Source organism: Adiantum capillus-veneris, chromosome 21 (assembly GCF_014529385.1).
Source record: "Adiantum capillus-veneris isolate H3 chromosome 21, ASM1452938v2, whole genome shotgun sequence".
In the NCBI taxonomy this organism is placed as follows: Eukaryota; Viridiplantae; Streptophyta; class Polypodiopsida; order Polypodiales; family Pteridaceae; genus Adiantum; species Adiantum capillus-veneris.
The window spans coordinates 68469897-68490080 of NC_140951.1; positions in this window are offsets into that span (position 1 = coordinate 68469897).

Consider the following 20184-nt stretch of genomic DNA (forward strand, 5'->3'; position numbering starts at 1 on the left):
AAGGCCGAAAATCATAAAACTTTCCACCTCCTTTTTGGGGGGAAAAGTGCATCCTTTGACCACTCTTACACATCTCTTACACACCCACTATTTTTGCACACATGGCACACACCTATTCGTCAAACTGTTAATCCCCTCCATAAGCTCATGGCAAATAAAGAGGCCCTCCTACACCCCATTCTCTTCCTAATGAGGCCTCTTTCCCTTTGAAGTTGTTCCTCCATTTTCCGCAATTTGGTCTCCAATGCCGTTTTTTCCTTTTCTCTTTTGGCTTTCATCTTGTTTCGTTTCGCCTTCCACGATTTTCTAGGGGTTCGGACGGACAAGTTGTCTATCTCTGTTTGGCTAGCCGGGACACTCTTTGCTACCTCATGTGCTTGAGCTCTAGTGACTGCTTTTATTGGAATGTTCCGTTCTGTTTCTGATCCACTTGAGCTTGGCACAATCCCTATTTTGTTCATGGTTGCTTTTCCTTTATTTTTGGGGTTTTTTGGGCAGTGCGGAATAAGATGGTCCGTCATGCATCCATTGTAGAATCCAAAAAATTTCACCCTCTCTCTTTTGTTTGGACACACTCTAGCCCAATGATCCCCACCGCATTCATAGCATGGTCCTACAAGTGGTGGAGAAGCTTGAGGAGCTTCCATTGGTTGTCCTGTTCTAGGAGGGTAGCCTCTAGGTTTGTAGCCCTAATTTGCCATAAACATTAGCATATTCTCATCGATCAGGTAATGATTTTTGGTTGGTTGTGCTATGTATGAGGGCTTGGGCATTTCTTCTGGAATTATACATGGATTATATCCCTTTGGAGCATATGCATTCCTCTCAATTTCCCTTTCATAAGTACTGTCTGAATCTTCTCGTTGTGAGACTACCTGGATCATACTCTGATCAGATGGTGGTTCTATGGGTTGAGAAATCCTTACCATAGCCCTAATTTCCTAGGGTAAAGGAGGTTGATGTCCCAACACCGGTTGAGCTTTTTCCTGACCCAAGATTGCGTTATTTGGCCCCACTTGGTACCTTGGAGGGGGTGGAAGTTGTTGTCCTCCAGGTGGTCTGTATTGTCTCTCTCTAACATAGTTCCGATTGTAGAAACATTCGTGAGTTTCATGGTTTGTCCATTTTTGTTCTGTAGCACACCATTTCAATATCCACTATGCATTAGCTCCTGGCCTTTGTTGAAGGTTGCACCACTGGGTTGGATGGTCACCTCCATAAGTATCACATTTTTGGGTGGGCGGTTGTCGTGTGTTTGGGTTCGTCATGTTTCCTTGGCTCATCCTGCTGATCACTTCCTCGATCACTCGATCAACGTCCGGTACAGTTGGGTTTTTCCCTCCCGATTTTTTCGTGGACTCACTTATAGTTGAAGAGGTGCTACTAGTCCCCTGATCAGTGTCTTCAGTCACCTCCACATATGCTTTGCAGTTATCTACAAGATACAATGCCTCTTTCATGACTTGCTCAAAGGTGACACGGGTTTTCAGGTGCAAGTCCTTCTTGAGTGTGTCATTTCGCAGTCCCTCTATGAAGAGGACTGATAGTCTTTCATCCTAAGGTAGTTCTCGAGCAGGGCATATTTCAATGTACTGCCTGAAACGAAGCGATGCTTCTTTCATTTTTTCCTTTTTCTTTTGCCTAAATGCATAAATCTGGGAGACAGTGTTATGCTTGATCCCTCTTTTTGAGAATTCCTCAGCGAATTCTCAGAGAAGTTGCTCAATACTTGGGAATTCTAAGTTGTTTAATGGTTGAAACCAAGTCAGGGCATTACCTTCCAATGTCAACCCAAATCCTTCATACTGAGTGTGGAAATCTGTCACCGCTCTCCATACTTGTTTGAAACATGGGTATACGGATCGCCAGATCCATTACACTTTTTGGGTAAGCATTTTGCCACTTGGGACGGTCGCATACGCCTGGCCTCTGCAACCATTCTAACAACTCCTGGTCCCCCTGGGATGGATTCTCTTGGTTCGTAATCTCCTCTTGGTACTGACAGTGGTATCCTATCCGCCCTACGTTCATCAATTCGATCTCTTGTGATAGTCGGAGGGATTCTAGTGGTGTAAGTGAATTCACGAACAAAGTTGCCCCTATGTGTGTTCATGGAAGCCCTGGTCATCGTCGACCCTAAGGGTTCTGCTCTCAGAACTCGTTCATGTCCATAAGAATCCTCCACTCTTGTTCTCAAGGGACTCTCAAGTACAGTCTCAGGTTTGATGTGAGTAGTCATGGTTTCTTCAGCTTTCGGATTTACATAGTATTGGTGGAGTGGTCCTCCAAAATATGTATATCTCTCTAACTCCTTCGAGTACTTTTGGTCATACTTGTCCATTATGACCACCTAAATACTTCTACCCTCCGTGTAAGTGTAAACATACAAGTTTTTTCGGTCGGTTAATTCTTTGATGCGGGGCTCGTCACATCTGTAATAGAGTGTTTGTTCTTCATTATTGAACTTATAAAGCCCCACATATGTGATGTCTGTGTTAAGGCGCTCAGTCTCATTGGTGCGTCTGAGTACCGCGTTTTGTTTCTCCATTTTGGGTGGTGCATCGTCCGGTTCATTATCTACTTTGTCCTTGGTGCCGGTCATTCCCCATTTATCCACAATATACGAGTTATGAACCACTAAGTACATCATTCCCTCTCGATAGAAATACCTGTCCCCGTCATAATCAACGTCTACAAGGTCTTTGAACTCGCTCAGCCTATTTTCCAACTTAACACAGTAGCGGTCCATTCCATCCTTATAGATTTTGGCTTTAAGCACATTTTCAAATTAGAACTTCAGATACAACAACTTCACATCAGATGTGGGCTGTGAAGGACTTGCACCCATCGAATCTGTTCCCTTAGGGTTTGACTTGTTAGAATCTTCAGTCATGAGGCTGTATGATCTCTCAGACGAAGTGTCAGAGAAACTCTCCGCTAAAATAGATTCCAAAGGCTGTAGTGGTCTCTGATTCACACTTTCTTCTGTTGAGTGATTACTCCCTTGATAAAAAATGTTGTGGTTCCTATTCTGGTACAATCTTCTTGATCGCAGATTCATGAATAATGGGTAACAAGAAAAATCCAAACCGAGTTACCTCATTAAATAGTTTGAATCTCCCGTTTGTTCTTGCTTGCTGGAAATATCTTCTAGTACCTGTAACTTGTCAAGAATGTCCTTGATAGCTGTAAGCTTACAACTGTTCTTGTCAGTTCTTGCTTTTGTTCGACAAAACTTGGCACACAATTCCCTACACAACCTCAACAATTTTGATCCAATTTCAATTTTGAAAGAAGCACCTAGTTGCTATGGCCTAGCTCCTTGTGTGGTAAGTTTCTGTCTTTGTTCTGGCTCAGAGGTACATGGATTGCGATCCATGTTGGGAAGCCATTTGAACTTTTGTTGATACCCTCAGCTTCAGCATGGCTAAGGGTTCTTATGGTTTCAAATTTTTAGAAATGAATCTTTGGATTGGAAGCTAAGTTGATTTTGTCACTTTGCCTAAGCTCCTGTCAGTTCTGAGCTTTTGGAAGGGTTTCTTGCACCCAATTTCAATTTTGGAAGGACCACTAGACTCTTTGTGATACTCTCTAGCTATGGTACTAGTTTGGTGTCAATTTGTGTCAGAGGAACATGGATTGCGATCCATGTTCCTTTGTGTCAAAATACACTGAATTTTGTCCCACAGCTAGTCCTTGGCCTAGTGATGTTGCGTATATGGTTTTTGAATGCTTTAAAGCTTTTTAGGATAGGCAAAAGTCAATTTTAGGGTTTATGTCAGTGGTTTCCTCCCTTGACCTGATTTTTGCCACCTTTTGCCCTCTTTTTGAGATTTCTAATAAGGGTCCTTTAGGAGAAAGTGCTCCAATTGTTATCAGTTCCCTGCTTGTCTTTTATCAGCTCAAACTTTCAAAAAGGTACATGGACCGCGATCCATGTTTGGCATGATTTGGGACTGACACTTTGTGAGCTGATCACACAAGGTATGATGATGCTATTCCCCAAGTATTTTTGGATTTAGTCAGTTTTTTCCAAGTGAGAAGCAAAGTTTTGTGTCTGTTTTGCGGTTTTTTGCAAACCACTCCCTTTTTGGTATTTTGACCAGCTTTTTTCACTTTTTGTCTATGGCTCCTTTTGGAAAAGTTGTTCAACTAATAATCAAGAGTACACGGGTCAAATCTTGATGTCAAATGTCTACCTGGAACATGGATCGCGATCCATGTTGGGAAGCACCTGGGCATGAAATTTGGTTCAGTGGATTCCTTGGTTCTAGTTGGTCCCAATTGTCATCTCTTTTTGGATTTGGGCAATTAAAAGTTCAATTTTTCCTTGTTTTCCCCTTTTTTCCAAGGTTTATGGTCTGATCACCCCAATATTGATTTTTATGATCTTCTGATCCTCTTCTTCTCACCAAACTCAATGTTCTGATGCCTGAGAGCCTGTTCTAAGCAGAGAAAATAATTTTAGCACATTTTGCCAAAAAGGTACATGGATCGCGATCCATGTTGGGCAAGATTTTTGACAGGTTTTTGCACAACCTCTTTTTCAACAAGTGTTTTTATCCCCTTCTTGAAAGTTTTACTCGATTTGGTTCAGTTTTGAAGCTCTGACGATCACTTCTTCAGTTTTTCGGAGTTATGGTCTTCAACACTAAAATAAGGTTTTCAACAGTTTTTTCCCTTGATCCTTTTGGCCACAAATGATGGTGTAATTTGTTACCTAGCCTACTCCTACAACTGAAATGAATGTGAAAACATAAGTGAACTTAACAGTACAAAAATAACAACAATGTGTGTGGTGGAACAGCCCTTTCCAAGCATGTGAAAATTCAAAGAACGAAATACTATCTTGTACTTCACTCACAACTTCCTTTGCTCTTAAGGAATAGCACTGGCTAGTATCAGACTCCAGTCGCTATTAAGCACTAAACCTACGTCTAGCTGCTTCACTGTCTATGGGTAAACGTAACGGGTATCAAAAGCTTGAAGGGAGATTTCTCTTTTTGTTTTTTGTTTTTTTTGTACACTGAGTCACTCACCACCTAAGGATCGGTTTCCCCGACAACAACGCCAAAGTTAGAGGGTCGCCGCGACGGACGTCTGCAGCATAGCTCTTTTGTACTAACATAATGTCAATATGCAAGGAAGCGACTTGGGGTGGGGCACGGAGACTTAATGAGAGTGTCAATCTCACCAAAGTGAACTCTAAGACTACTCATTCTTACAACAAAAGAAAATCAACCACTTCCTAGTCGGACAATCAATGTGTGTCCATTCTCAACACTCAACATAATCACGCCGTTTCGGTATCCAAACGAATCCGGAATGTCACGAAACTTAAGGAGAGGTATCACAACACTTATGGGATCAATCCTACCAAGTTCTGTCACCATCTGGGAAGGTACATAAATCACGATCCATCACAAAAAATGTGCAAAAAAGCTGAAACAGAAGTACTTGGAAAAATCCACCTTAAGTATAAAAACACTTAGCCATGGTCAAAACATCAAAAAACAACCATTTTAACTCCCAAATCAATGTATTTAGCTCACAAATGACTCCTCGCGAACCACAGTAGAATTGGAAATGATTACACTTAGATTGAAGAGCAAGAGAGAAGGGACACAATGTACTATTTGAAATAGAATTATGATTACCCGTTCAAGAGAAATGATGATTACAAAATTGTAGTCACAAGAAGCTTTTGCAGTGCACATTTTCTTCCACAGCTAATGATAATCCCCTCTTCAAAACTAAGGGTTTTGACTTTAAAAGTTAGGGGGCTTTCCCATGGCCATCCGGCCTCTTACAAGGGGTAGACTCAGAGAAAATAAAAAAGAGTATGGTCTAACCTCATTATGATTACAACTCATTTTAGGCTGAATTACAGGGTTTTTGCCGAAAAAATAGAGTATCCGCCGGGTTTGGTGTGCATACGCCTGTTCGTTCGTATCCACCAAGCAGGAAGGTAGTGATGACACAACCTCTATGAGAGCAAAAGGACAAGGAGTCCTACAATGGGCCTGAGGATGCAAAGAAGATAGACTTGGAAGGACCCGAAGAAGAGCCACGACCAACATACATAGCAACATATGGAAATCCGGAAGAAGAAGAGAACCTCATAAAAGTTCTCAAGGAGTACAAGGATGTGTTTACTTGTTCATATAAAGACCTGAAAGGAGTAGATCCTATGATATGCTAGCACACGATCCCTTTAAAACCTGGGACTTTGAAATAGGAGGAGTGTATTCTTGAAAGAGCTGTTGAAGATGAGGAATACGTTCCTGAAGCTTTTCTTGAAGAAGCTCTAGAGCCATTGGAATGGACTCATATTCTAGCAATCGTAGGTGTGTGTGCTATTTCAGATGGTCCCACAACAAAATTCTATGATAAGGATGGTTATGACGTGTTTCCATACTATATGGTAATATAGTAAACGTGATTGATGAGAAATTAGTCCTAGAAAAACTCGGAGATGATCAACTAGTAAGTGCCAAAGAAGAGGAGACGTTTTATGACTCCCCATAGCATTTTGAGAGAGTATACAGATTGATTGGAGCTCTGATACACTCAACATCCAACATGAGAAAGAAAACCAAGTTGTCCCTTTTGCAGCAAAACAAAACAAAAAACCATTGGTAACAGACTTAAAAGATAAGGACAAACACAGGCCACCATTGCAATCACAAACATCACGTAAGCATGTCTGGGTTAAGAAAGAAGAGGTTGCACAATTTCAGCAGACCAAGCTAACAACTACCGCAATAAAGACAAATGGTACACCCCAAAAATCAACCAAACAGTAGAATTAGGTATGGGTACCGAAGAAGTTGATTGCTACACAAGGTAATCAAGTGCAAATCATCTGGATTCCAAAGCGACACAACGATAAACTCCCTTCAGTAAAAACCCCTCAGTCCAACCAAAACCACACCATATCACCCACAAAAACATGTGAAGCCGATTTGGGTACCCAAGCACTTATTGCAAGCTCCAAAAGACCAAACTCAAATTGGGGTACTTAAACAAAGGCCAACACGAATGCCATATGCGGATATTGGATTCAAACAAACATGCCACCACCCACAAGCGCAACATGGACCAGAAATACAAGGGCATCCATTGTCAATCAAACAATGAGCAACACAATCAGAATGGTATTATTTCACCACTCTCCTCTTGGTACTAACATAACAAGAAACCTCAATATCGAATGCCAACACGCAAATTTCTTATACCCTCCTCTTGCACAACATTAATTTTTCCCATGCATTGACCGAGTATGCATATAGGGCCGCTTTACTTGGCGTGCATTAGCACACTATCGTACCCTATTCACAACACATATCCTAGAGTGATACACCGTCATCCGGGAGGACTCTGACTAAGAGGGGAGGCGGCATTTTCAATGCGAATCCGACAGACTTAGAAAGTACTAAAAAGGCACTGTTTTCTATGTTTTTAGGTTTTGTTGCTTATGCTTGCAAATTGTTTTTTGGTGAACCCAAGTATATATGCCCTTATCTAATGTGATTCTATAGAGATATGAGGACATACGCCAAAAATGAGCCTCTAAGTCTGTGTGTATATATGTAAAGATAACAATTTTTATGCACAAAAATGAGAAAAATGAAGCAACCCGGCCAAAAATATTAGGAATGACTATATGTAGTGATTTATTGTGTTGTTTTTTTTTTAATTTTTTAATCAGTATTTTTTTGGGTTAATTTAGTTATTTACCTTCTATTTTTGTTGATTATTTGGAGAAAAATAAAGAAAAATAAAAAAATCAAGTGAGATGGAGACGAAATGAAAAAAGAAAAATACAAGAGTAATCAGTAAGTCAAGGACAACATATGGTGAAGTCGGGGCGCACTTATGAAAAAGTTGCGAAAAGCTTGATCCAACCAGTTTTTGGATGAAATGACAAATTTTCCAAAAATGGGGAAAATGGAGTTCAAATGGAGAAATTTTTGAGCAAAAAGTGCATTTTACGACGAGATAGGAGCACATGCTAAAGTTTGTGGCAAGTGGCCTAGGGACCCTCGATATAAGATATTTTGGTCCCACGTACTACCTCATTTTCACTATTCACAGTTAGAGACAGCTTGAGAGACCTGGCCCGCTTGGACCTTCCACGGCTTCATACAATGCACACAACACATCAACTGACACCAAACATGAGAGGTAGGCTCATTACCATGTACTCTTCTTGTTCTATGCTACTTCAAGGCAATAAATCTACGAAAGCGGCAATGTGGCATCGTGGGAAAGGGACCAAAACGGCTTTGTAACTCAACGACCACTAACCCAATAGCTGCAAGACTTGATAGGGGGTTAACCCTAGGCTAGATGAGAAAGTCTATGTCCTTAGGTCAGATAGAAAAACCCTAACTTCTCGTAGCCTGCAGAAGTCAATCTGGAACAAGTCGCTAGATTGGCACCAAACTTCATGAGTAAGCGCTCCTCAAGGTTATGTACAAGCCCATGTAATTGCCTTCACGTTTAAACTACCAAAAGTAGGTAGAAACATCAAGCTTGTCTTTAGACATGCAAAGCATCATTTGGCTCCCACCACCAAACGTGCGTCCGTTTGCCACCAAAATTCACGGGCATCATTGAAATACCATCAACAACCAAAACATATGGACAAACATCAAGGAAAATCATCGCTGACCATCTCCTCAAAAAAAGACACATTTTTAGTGCCAAATTGTCGTGACAAATTTCCAAAAATGGTATTTGTAAGGCCAAAGGCTACACCAAAGCCATGGAGAGGTGCCCTACTACATCTACAAGCTTGGGTGATCAAGCTCAAGAAGAATCATTACGGAAAGTCATCCCCAAATGCGGAAATCTAGCTTAGAGCTTGAAATGCCAAAGAGGAATTTTCTATGCTAATATTTGACTTTTTAAGTTGAAAACTAGCAATTAGGGCTTAGGGCACTGGCACACATCTTCCCCATGCATCAAAACCTAATTTTTGCATTCTAGACATCATACGCATATGATTTTTGGCTGGAACTTTTATACATACAAATGTTACTTTTTCCACACCAGCCTCTTCACCATGCATCATACAGCTCACCTATCAAGTCTCATGCAAATTGGACCACATCAAGCCACCATACCGCTAACTTGGAGTCTTTGGGAAAAATATGGACTTATCCATAGGAAAAGGCTCCAAACTCAGAGAAACTTGACACAAAGCATGCACATAGCATATACATCATACCCCAATGCTCAAATATCCATTTTACAAGCTTAGACATCATACACGTATGATGTCTAGACCTATCATAGAGGGGTTCTATAAATTCATATTTGCACACATCAGAGTAGTGTACACATGATAAGAAAGCTATACATCATGTTTGAGCCAAAAAAGCCAACTTAGACATCATACATGTATGATGTCTATACCCCTTAAATTGACACGTTGCTGTGTTTTTGACAACCCCAACACTTTTACCACATCATTATTAGCTTGCCAACCAATTTTCATCCCAATTGGATACCATTTGACCTATATTTACCCACAAGGCGGAAATATAGATGCACAAACCCCATTCATCTCTTTTGACATCCATTTTCAAGCTCAATATCAAATCTGAAGCTATGGGCATCATGAAAATGCTATGGAAATCTTATCCCATAGGTTTCAAGCAGTTTTGCATTAGCAGACATCATACGTGTATGATGTCTATTCACTCATGAAAATGCCAAACTCAATATTTTTCATCATAAGCATGTTCACCACATAGTATAAAAGCCATATGTTCAATTTGGACCGGTTTGAGCAAGCTTGTGAGCACTTGGATCCCCAAATCTAAAAATCTTGGCTAACGATAGCTCCAACCACATGAATCCTCCTCTAAATCAAAATCTGAGATGATTAGAGGTCAAATTTGGGCCAAAAATCTCAAAGAGACATTATATGCGTATGATGTCATCTCCAAAGGCCAAAGTGACCAATTTGGGAGAATATTTCGCTTCCAAAGCCTTTATCCCATCATTCTTAGCTCACAACTCAAGTTCCATCAAGTTTCAACTCTTTATACCTATCCAAACCCAAGTTTTGAAACTCAGAAGATCTATACTTGATTTTTTGGCTTCAATCACATGAAAACATTTCCAAATGAAATTCTGATACCACATGAGTCTATGCAAAACTAAAACCTAGCTCTGGTACAAGTTTGAGCCCTTTTTGACAAAGTAGACATCATACGCGTATGATGTCTCCATAGCCTACAGACGAATCTGGGAGATAACTTGACCTACTCTAAGCCTTCATTACATGACTGTGAGAGAGTCTACCACGTTTCATCCCATTTGAACCTCACTTGCTCACAACTAAGCCAAAATCCAACTTCAAGGCCTGAAAGGAGTTTTAATGGTCATAGCTTGCCCAAATGGCATCCAAATTGAAATCCATGCATATATCTATGATGTACATGCTATGAGATATGCACATATGAAAAATTACCTCATTCTGAGCACGTGAACATCAAACGTGTATAATGCCTCACATCATAAATAATACACTTTTGACCACATGCATAGCATCCTTAAGCTTATGTTTCAATTTTGAAGTTATTTGGATAACTACAAACTGATCAATTGCAAGATTTTGTGAAAGATTCTATCTTTTGGAATTGGAGTGCGTACAGGATGAATGGAAGCTAGCAAATCGCCGCAAAGAAGAAGATACTTTCCTTGAGAGACATAATTGCAGCAACAGATCCCTATACAATCCTCAATGAAACACTGAAGCCAACAATGTCTTGGGTGGATGAAGGAACTCTGAAAAATGAAGGACTAATAGTTTACCAAGGCACATTCAGAGACCCACATGGATACACGGTGGATATCCCCATGAATCCACGAGAAATCATGGAGTATGACAATAAGGCAGAGACTCTCAACTAGCTGGAGAGAGCTGGTTTTCACAACTTCTTCACAACGCAACTTGCGGGTGTGTCCGGACACACAAAGAGTATATGAGGTAGCCAACTCCATCCAAAAAGATGGCAAAGCGGTGATTATTGATTTAGATGACCAGAAGACTGATGTTATAATCACCCCTCAAATCATAGCAGATGCTTTGGGGCTACACAAAGCTGGTAGCTTAGTCAGAGAAAAAAGAAACGAAGTGAAGGTCTATTCTCACAAGAAAATTGATCCCACTTTTGAAGACCTAGAGGATCCAAGGGCAACAAATACCTGCAAGTTATATAATCAATACTTTTCATGTATGCAGTAAGTGGCTGCAAAAGTATACAACACTACCACATGCAAAGCTCTACCACCATCACATGGGCATTGAGAAGCAACGTGCCCAAGGGAGTCAATTATGCCCAGTACCTGCATGAGCAAGTAATCCGAATGGGAATGGAAAAGCCAAAGTACAATGGAGGTGGAGAAGTCTTAACAAAGATTGCATACGAAGCTATTGGAGCAAGAGGACAGTGGCTAGACCCACCAACCTAGAATGAGTGGTTGAGACTTAAAGAAGATATGTAAGATGAACCACTAGTGGCACCACCTACCGCGACACGGCTCAAGAGAAAACTAGAGATAGTACAGGAGGAATGTCTGAAGAGCCACCAAAGAAAAAAGGAAAAACGGTGATGACCAAAGAGCAGAAACCAAAAGAAACCACTAGTCAAAAGGCAGCTCCAATTGAGAGATTGATCAAGTCGTTCAAGGTTGAACGAGCACTTAAGGGAGACTTTTGAGGAGTACTGGGTGCCAGATCCAACAAAGATGGGGGGTAGTTCCTCAAGGCTGGTAGAGGATCAGTTTGATCACTACATTCGAGCTTATGAAGAATCTAAAAGAGTGATCAAGCAATAGAATCTAGAGCCATTGAGGAAGTGCAAGATATAAAGAAGAAGCTACAAGAGTATCCACAATCCCAAGAAGAGAAAAAAGAAAGAGAAAACATCAAGACTGAAGGACAGAATGCAACCCCACCAACACCTTCCTCGGGGCCTACCTCTCAACTACCAAGCCCAAAGCTCTCTACATCTATCTCAACAAATAGATTCACCAAAGATGGCATCGAAGGCTAGAGCAACACCAAGAGACAAGGGGAAGAATGATAGGAATACTTATGAAGACATCCTTAACGCTGGATATACAATAAAAGAGGCTTTTGAAGTCGTTTATGGCACTCCAACTCCGCCATGGTCTATAAAGAAAGAGGAAGAAAGGGGGGAGAATCCACAAGGCCTGACCATGGATGACCAAGCAAAAAAACAACCGGAAGATCGAGATACACAAAGAAGGGCACCAGAACTACAGTCACCATAACGTGGAGTATAGGGGTTGGTGCAAATTTTTCCAGTGCCACAATGGAGACCTTTGGCTAGCCTTTGGAGACCCCCTCCAGTGGGAGTACTGCTCAGTATGGATCACCAAGTCCCCTTAGATGGACCAATACCAAAGTCTACTACCAGAAGTGTGGTGGCAGCTAATGAAGAAGATGTTAGAGCTGCACACCAAAATTTTAGATCGAATCAAAACAGGATCTCTCTCTGTGGTGGAAGAGAACAACATTATCAGGACAACCTCACCAAAAAGATGCAAAGGGCTATTCAGAGAGCAAAATCTGAGAGAGAGAGAGAGAGAGAGAGAGAGAGAGAGAGAGAGAGAGAGAGAGAGAGAGAGAGAGAGAGAGAGAGAGAGAGAGAGAGAGAGAGAGGGAGAGAGAGAGAGAGAGAGAGAGAGAGAGAGAGAGAGAGAGAGAGAGAGAGAGAGAGAGAGAGAGAGAGAGAGAGAGAGAGAGAGAGAGAGAGAGAGAGAGAGAGAGAGTAAGATATTCAAATAAAGATTCAAAAGGAAGCGAAAGCAAAGAGGGACACACTTATGCTCGAGATGGTTGAGGTATCCAAAGAAGCTGCCAACCTGCAAGAGGCAAAAGAGAAAATAGAAGATGAACTGGAAGTAGTAGGAGGTGAGCTACTTGAGCTTAAAGCCAAAATTAGAGCTCAAGGATTTGACCATACAAAGGCTCAAAGAAACCCCAAGGGCTGCAAGAGCAAGTGCTGGAGCGGATAGCCAGACTATGCAGGCCTTGGAAGCCCAAATCATAGCAATGCAAAAAGAGCTGAAGTTAGAACAACGACAAAGAGTGCACATGGTAGAAGGGTCTTTAGTAGCCGAAGAACGATTACAGGCTCAACATTAGGAACTTCAAAAAAATAATGACTGGTTGAAGAAGGAATCGGAAAAGTTGCAAGAGCTATTGGTCAATCAAGCAGAAGAGGCTATGAGAAGAGATGAGTTGGCCCAACAACTAGTGATAGAGTTGAGGCAAGAAGTGGAGAGAGCAAGGGGTCAAACCACGGATCTGGGTCCAAGTGCCTTAGGGTCCAGAAACCATGGAGAAACCGATAATGGTGGAGATACCTCCACAACTCCAAGAAGAGGGACAAGTGCTAACCGCATAAGAGGAGGCCTGTCTCCATACTTTGATAGAAAAATCCACTGAAGAAAGTGTTAGAGAGGCCTTAGAATGGGGGAAATGGATGTTGCGCTCTACTAAAACGCTAAAGCTCGACACAAATGTGACCAGAGAAGAGTGGATGCATCTATTCCTCCCATACCCATTGCTCAAATTTGAAGTGCTCATGATGAAGAAAAGAATTCAAAACGAGGCTACCACACCATTATTTGAGGGAGACATCAAAGATCAATTAGTCTTTAAGAGAATAGTAGACTCACAACCCAAGTGGAGAAAGGGATGGCTCACAAAGTACCTAGCATATCTGGTATGTCTCGTCAATGCACCCAAACTGGTCAGAGATGATGTCTCCTTCTGCTTAGTGCGAAGAATGCGGTCATGGAAAGATCATACAAGGCTATTGCAGAAACATCCCAATTGGCTAAATTACCCTAAGCTTCCACATCCCAAGGAAGAAGAAAGAATAAGTGGAACTTATATGGTGAAGACCCTCATGGGAGCCATTAAGCTTTTCACTGGCTCCCTTGACTTGACCTGTGTAATGCTTAGAAAGATATCTAAAATATTGCTGGCTTGCATCAAGGTGTTTGTGCCGCATAAAGCCACAGACTCAAGTCTACTGTCAATGGGTGACACTCTCTAGAAGTTGGCCTACAACCTCTCTACCGTGCAAGGGTGAGTGATGCTGGTCATAAAAGAACACATATGCAAGAGATCTAGATGAGATAGTTGCAAATTTTTATCAGCAGACATCATACGCGTATGATGTCTTAGGGCCTAGCAAGAGACCAAATTAACCAAAAAAACCTGCACCAGAGTGTTCTAAAGGGGTGTTACCCTAAGGACACCTTGAGACTATAGTTTCGACCAACATTTGGTCCCCAAAAGACAAAACCCATGTGTTGAAGGTGGAAAAGTGGGAAACTTGAGATTTTGTGCATATTTTTGCATGGAAAATTGGTTAAAGTGATGGGGAAGCAGTGCTGAAGACTTGTGGATGAAATCTGGCCAAAATGTCATCAGATGAAATCATACGCGTATGATTTTTGAAGTATGAATTGTGGCAGTCAAACTGATTTTTTGACTTGATACCCATAGTCTGCATATTGTGTAGGGCACATACACCAAGTTTCACTTAATCTGGACAAATAGACTGAGTATGAGAGAATTTTTGGGTCCAAAGACACATGTTGGTGAGCCATTGTAACTAAGAGCAGTTAAGAAGTAAATATGCCAAATTCCATTGAATTTTAAAGCAAATTGAGGTTTGTAAGGACCAAGAGACAGATTTGGGCCAAGTGAATGCTTGATTTGACCATTTCTAGCACAAAAGGTGTTGAAATTGCATTCTGAAGCTTGGAGTGATTTGCATGTGTGGTGGAGGACCTCTGGAGTGAATTCCACTTCATTTTGACCCGATAGACATCATATGCATATGATATCTTAGGGGCATTTTTAGAGACTGAATCTGACATCAAAGATCACCAGGGTGTGTAACACCCCAAAGAAAGCTTAAGGACCAAGTTTCATCCAATTTGGATCATTTTTTACTTAGTTAGCCCTCCAGTGAAGCTGACAGCTACCAAGGCCTACATAGGAGAGATTGACCTACCTACAGAGGTTAGAACTTCAAAGTAAGCCTAGATTTGAGCAAAGCATATCAAGGCGAGTACATGATTCAAGTTTGAATCAATTCTGAGAATTTAGACATCATATGCATATGATGTCTATAGGATAGTTTAGTGCTCAGTTTGAGAAGTTTTTGGTTCAAAAGTCTTTCCTGTGATCCTAGCATTCCATCTGTCTTATCAAATCAATGCTTGGAACTCATATAAGGGTCCTATCTTTATATACAATAGTAAGTGACTTTGACAAAGATTTTTAGACTCTAAATTTTTGTACAGACAACCAGAACCAAGGATCCCGCAAGGTACTTTACAAGGTGAGAAGCAGCATGAGAGCAAATCAAGACAAAGAAACAACCGCAAGCAGACTTCTAAGGTAAAAAGGTTGGGTTGATAGTTGTTTTTGTGAAGAATTTGATGAATTTAAGATCTAGAAGGTGTATTCAAACAGAATGGAGAGTGACCAGAGATCAAGTTAGCTTAGTGTCAACAAAAGAGAGAGTAAATCAAGCAAGGATCGAGCCCTTAGCACCAAGTATGACAGACACCTCTTTGGAGCAATCCCTTTACCTCATGGCTGACCAAAAATACCACGGTTCACCTACAACACCCAGGAGGGGGAGGTAGCACCTCTAGGAACCCCACTCAGGTATCATAAAATCTAATATCTAACCAATCCAAATGATTTTTTCATATTAAAGTGATCATTTAATGTGGGAGAATAAACGGGAACAAGGGTTAAGATATAGACATGTGCTTATAGATCTATCTCAACACGGAGCCAATGGTAAAGGGGCCCAAATGAGAGATGGTCTATCAAAGAGAAAGGCTAACCAATGGAGCATAAGACCTTAGGGTTAGCTTCTTTGAAGAACTCCAATAGTTAGTGTAAAAAACCTTTGACCTTAGGTAAGCTAGGGTTGAGCTTGAGGTGGGTACCCGGCCCAAGCTTGAGGTGCTTGAAGTGGGAACCCACTAGCCCAAGCTTAAGGTTCTTGAGGTGCTTGAGGTGCTTGATGATTGAGATGATTGAGGCGTTTGACATGCTTGAGATGCTAGGGCTGTACTTGAGGTGAGAACCCAACCTAAGCTTAAAGTGCTTAAGGACCAAGATTGTAGTGAGAACTGGGCCTAAGCTTGAGGGGCTTGAGGTGTCAAAAGTCAAAGATCCAATCCCTACAAGGAGGGGGCGAGCCCTACATGAGGGGGGATGAGAGAGAACACCCACACACTCACACAAGGCATACCTGGTACAAAGAAATCATAAGGGACACTTGTCAAGTTCCTCCTGATGTTGCCCTCATTGTGTGCCTGAAGCCTATTGGTTGGCCACCCAAGGGGTCCAATGAAAATTTAGGAGATTTAATTAATTGTATTTGCATTTATCAAGTCCTCTCTCTCAAAGAGGAAAGGGGGACACTTGTCCCAAGGCTACCCTTGTTGCTTGTAATGCCTTCTGCTTGTGATTGGCTAGGCCTGGAGGGGTCCAATGAGCTGCAAGCATGAGCTACAAGGGGGGTCGATCAAATCAAGCTAGGGGGTTGCTTAGGGGGTATAATCTCCCACACAAACTCACGCACACTCTCATTATGCATTGTGCAAAGTGTAAGAGCTCCCTCTCCTTCTCCAAGCAAGTAGAGGTTGAGAGCCTACACCAACACTCTTGGCTATGGAGTGCCAATCCAACCAAGATCCATGCTTCAATGCTTAAGCTTGCCATCTTCTCCATCTTAATTACTATGCTATTATGTATGCTAGCAAGAAGAGTTATGATAAGTGATGAACTAATTCTTTCTCCTATGAAATGTTTCTTCTTCCTCTTTCCTACCCTCTTTCCCTGCTAGCTCTCTCCACCTTCAAAGGTGTTTGAGGTCTTGGAACTGAGGCTTGGGATAGTTAAAGCTTTCTTCAGAGTTTATGTTATGCTTGTGATGCATGAATCTTTCCATCTTCATTGCATCACCTAGGTCACAAGGAACACAAAGATTGTATTGTAACAAGTCTCTCTTAATGGGAGAAATCATAATACAATTGCCTATTGGAGGGGGGACCGCCTCAATTGTTGTCATGTTCTCTAAATTCTCTCTCTTGCAAAAGTATTGAGCATGCCAAGTTAACTAATTGCTATGTTTATGTTGTTATCTTCAACTATGTTCACCCGCTATGCTCACAAAGTAATTTCTTAAAAGTATTCTCATTAATTTCCGCTACTCTCAAGTTAATAGGCCAATTTCATTACATTGGTATCAGAGCATTTGGTTTCTCTTTTCTTGCTTAAGAAGAGAGGTCTTTAAGTAGCCTATAAATGGTTGATGTTGTTAATTATATTAGGGTAAGTGGAACTGGGATCTATTATCAATTGTTTTGAGACCACTATGTGAGATATGGTGCACACCGCGAGAGCCAATTCTCAAAGGCTAAGAGGAGTGGCAACTAAGGTTTTGAATTGCCAAAACATACACTAAGTACATACTTAAATTTTGTTAACATGGTTGGCAATAATCAAGAGATTAGAATGAACATTGATAGCTTTGATTTTGCACATGAAGGTGCTAATGATGATGCCCCCATGTTTGTGAATTATCTCATTATTAGGTTGCACCAAGCTATGGGCAACCCAGCTTTGCAAGCCAAACTTACTTAGCAACTTCATGTTTATGGAATTTCCCTTCCTCTCCAAGAGGAGAGAGAGCTTAGGAGGCCTCTTGAAGAGACCCCCAAAACAAGACTCTCTCCCATTCGAGAGGAGGAATCCAAAGAGCAATAAAGCAATGAAATTTTAAGTTCCTATGAAGATGTGGCTCCACGAAGATGACAGTCTAGACGATCGCCCACTTCTCCTAAGAGGAAAAGATCAACACACAATCCCTCTCCTTGTCATTTCAAAAGAGAAGAGAGGGAACAAAAGAAGAAAAGGGTGAGAAAGAGGTCACCCTCTTCTCCTTCTTCTTCACCTTCCTCCTCTTTCAATGAAAGCTATGGCTATTCTCCTAGAGAATACAGGAGGGGAGGACATCGCAAATCATATCCTGCATGGCGAAGGTCACAAAAGCTAAAGAAGTTCAAGGAGGGAGGAAAGAGTATCTCTTTTCTGACCTATGATGGCACCTTTGGTGCTACCGACAAAGTGTTGGCCTTCATCCAGCAATTTGATGCGGCCTTTGGAGACGAGGGCTTCACAGAATCCTCCAAGCTACACCATGTACGTATGCACTTCCAAAAATCAGCTCATCAATGGTGGGCTAGCCTTTGTGGCAAAAAAAAAACCCCAAAGATATGGAAAACTCTACGAGTTTCCATCATGAAGAAATTCCTTGCAAGCGATGCAAAGGATAAAGTGCTTACCAAATGGTGTAGCTTGAAGCTTCTCTCTCATGAATCTATCCACAAGTATGTAGACAATTTTTGGGATTTACATCTCAAGGCTATTGTCTTTCAAAAGATAGACTTTGCCAAGCAAGGGCAACAATTATGTGCGGAATTACATGAAGAGATGGCTGAATACATCAACTCTCAACGGCCTGGTTCTATCAGCAAAGTAATCCATCACACCATGGTTGCTTCACGTATCAATTTCCATCAAGGGGCTAGACGGAATGTCAGGCCCATGGAAAACAAAGATAAAAATGATGCAAAGGGAAAAACCAATGCTCATAATTCTTCCCAAGGCACTTCCAACAATAACAACAACAACAACAATCGGTCCAAGGAACATGTATATAGATGCTAGTGAGCGTGGTCGCACTATTCCAATTGTAAATCCTCCTACTTTTGATAAGTCAATGAAGAGCTCAGTTTCCGCGTACATGATTTTTGTCAAAGAGTCTCTAAAAGAGCCTAATGTTTCATCAAATGTAAATGGTAGGAATCAAGAAGACTTAGACTTGTCTAATTTTTTGAAAGGATTTCAAGATGTGTTCATCGCTGATATCCCTATGGACTTACCTCCAAAACGAGGGGATGATTACCATCGTATTGAGCTCCTTCCAGGAATGTCACTGCCTAACAAGCCTCCTTATTGAGTCTCTCAAGCTCAACAAGAGGAGATCATGAGGCAAGTACATGGACTGGTAGACAAAAGGATGGTGAGGCCTAGTTCCTCTCCCTTTTGTTCTCCAATCCTTTTAGTGCAAAAGAAAGATGGTACATACCGTATGTGTATGGACTATTGAGCACTAAACCATATCACTATCAAAAATAGATTTCCCATGCCTCGGGTAGAATGTATTTGATAAGCTACAAGGCTCTACCTACTTCAGTAGGATTGACCTTAAAAGTGGATTTCATCAAATAAGGATAGTGGATGAAGATATCCTAAAGACCACGTTTTGCACAATGTTTGGTCTTTATGAATATCTAGTCATGTCTTTTGGCTTGACTAATGCACCAGTTACATTCAATCGTCTAATGGAGAAAATTTTTAGACCTTACCATAAATTCACTGGAGTGTCCTTTGATGATATCATCATCTACTCCAAGTCTTTGGAGGAACATAAGCAACATCTGCAAGTGATTTTTCAAGCATTGAGGAAGAATAAGCTTTTTCTCAACCAAAAGAAAAGCGATTTTTTCCTTCAAGAGATTCAATATCTAGATCATATCATCTCTCAAGATGGTATTTGTATGGATCCATCAAAGTTAGAGGTAATAAAAGCATGGCCTAACCCAAGGAATCTACATGAGCTAAGAAGCTTTATTGGTATGTTCTCATACTATAGATGCTTCATAGCAAAATTCTCTCAAGTAGCAGGACCACTACACGACTTAATTAAGAAGAACGTTACGTATATATGGACTGCTAAAGAGAAAAATGCTTTTGATAAGCTCTAAAAGAAGCTTACTTCTCAACCAGTTCTCATGCTTCCGGATCTCTCAAAGCCATTTGAGGTCCAATGTGATGCTTGTGCTGATTGCCTTGGAGCAGTTTTGCTTCAAGAAGGGCATGCCATAGCATATGAGAGCCGAATGCTCAATACGGATGAACGAGTCTTGGGCATACATAAGAAAGAGCTTTTAGCTGTTCTACATGCCCTAGACACATGGAAGCACTACCTACTAGGGACTCCCTTTATTCTACAAACCGGCCACCAA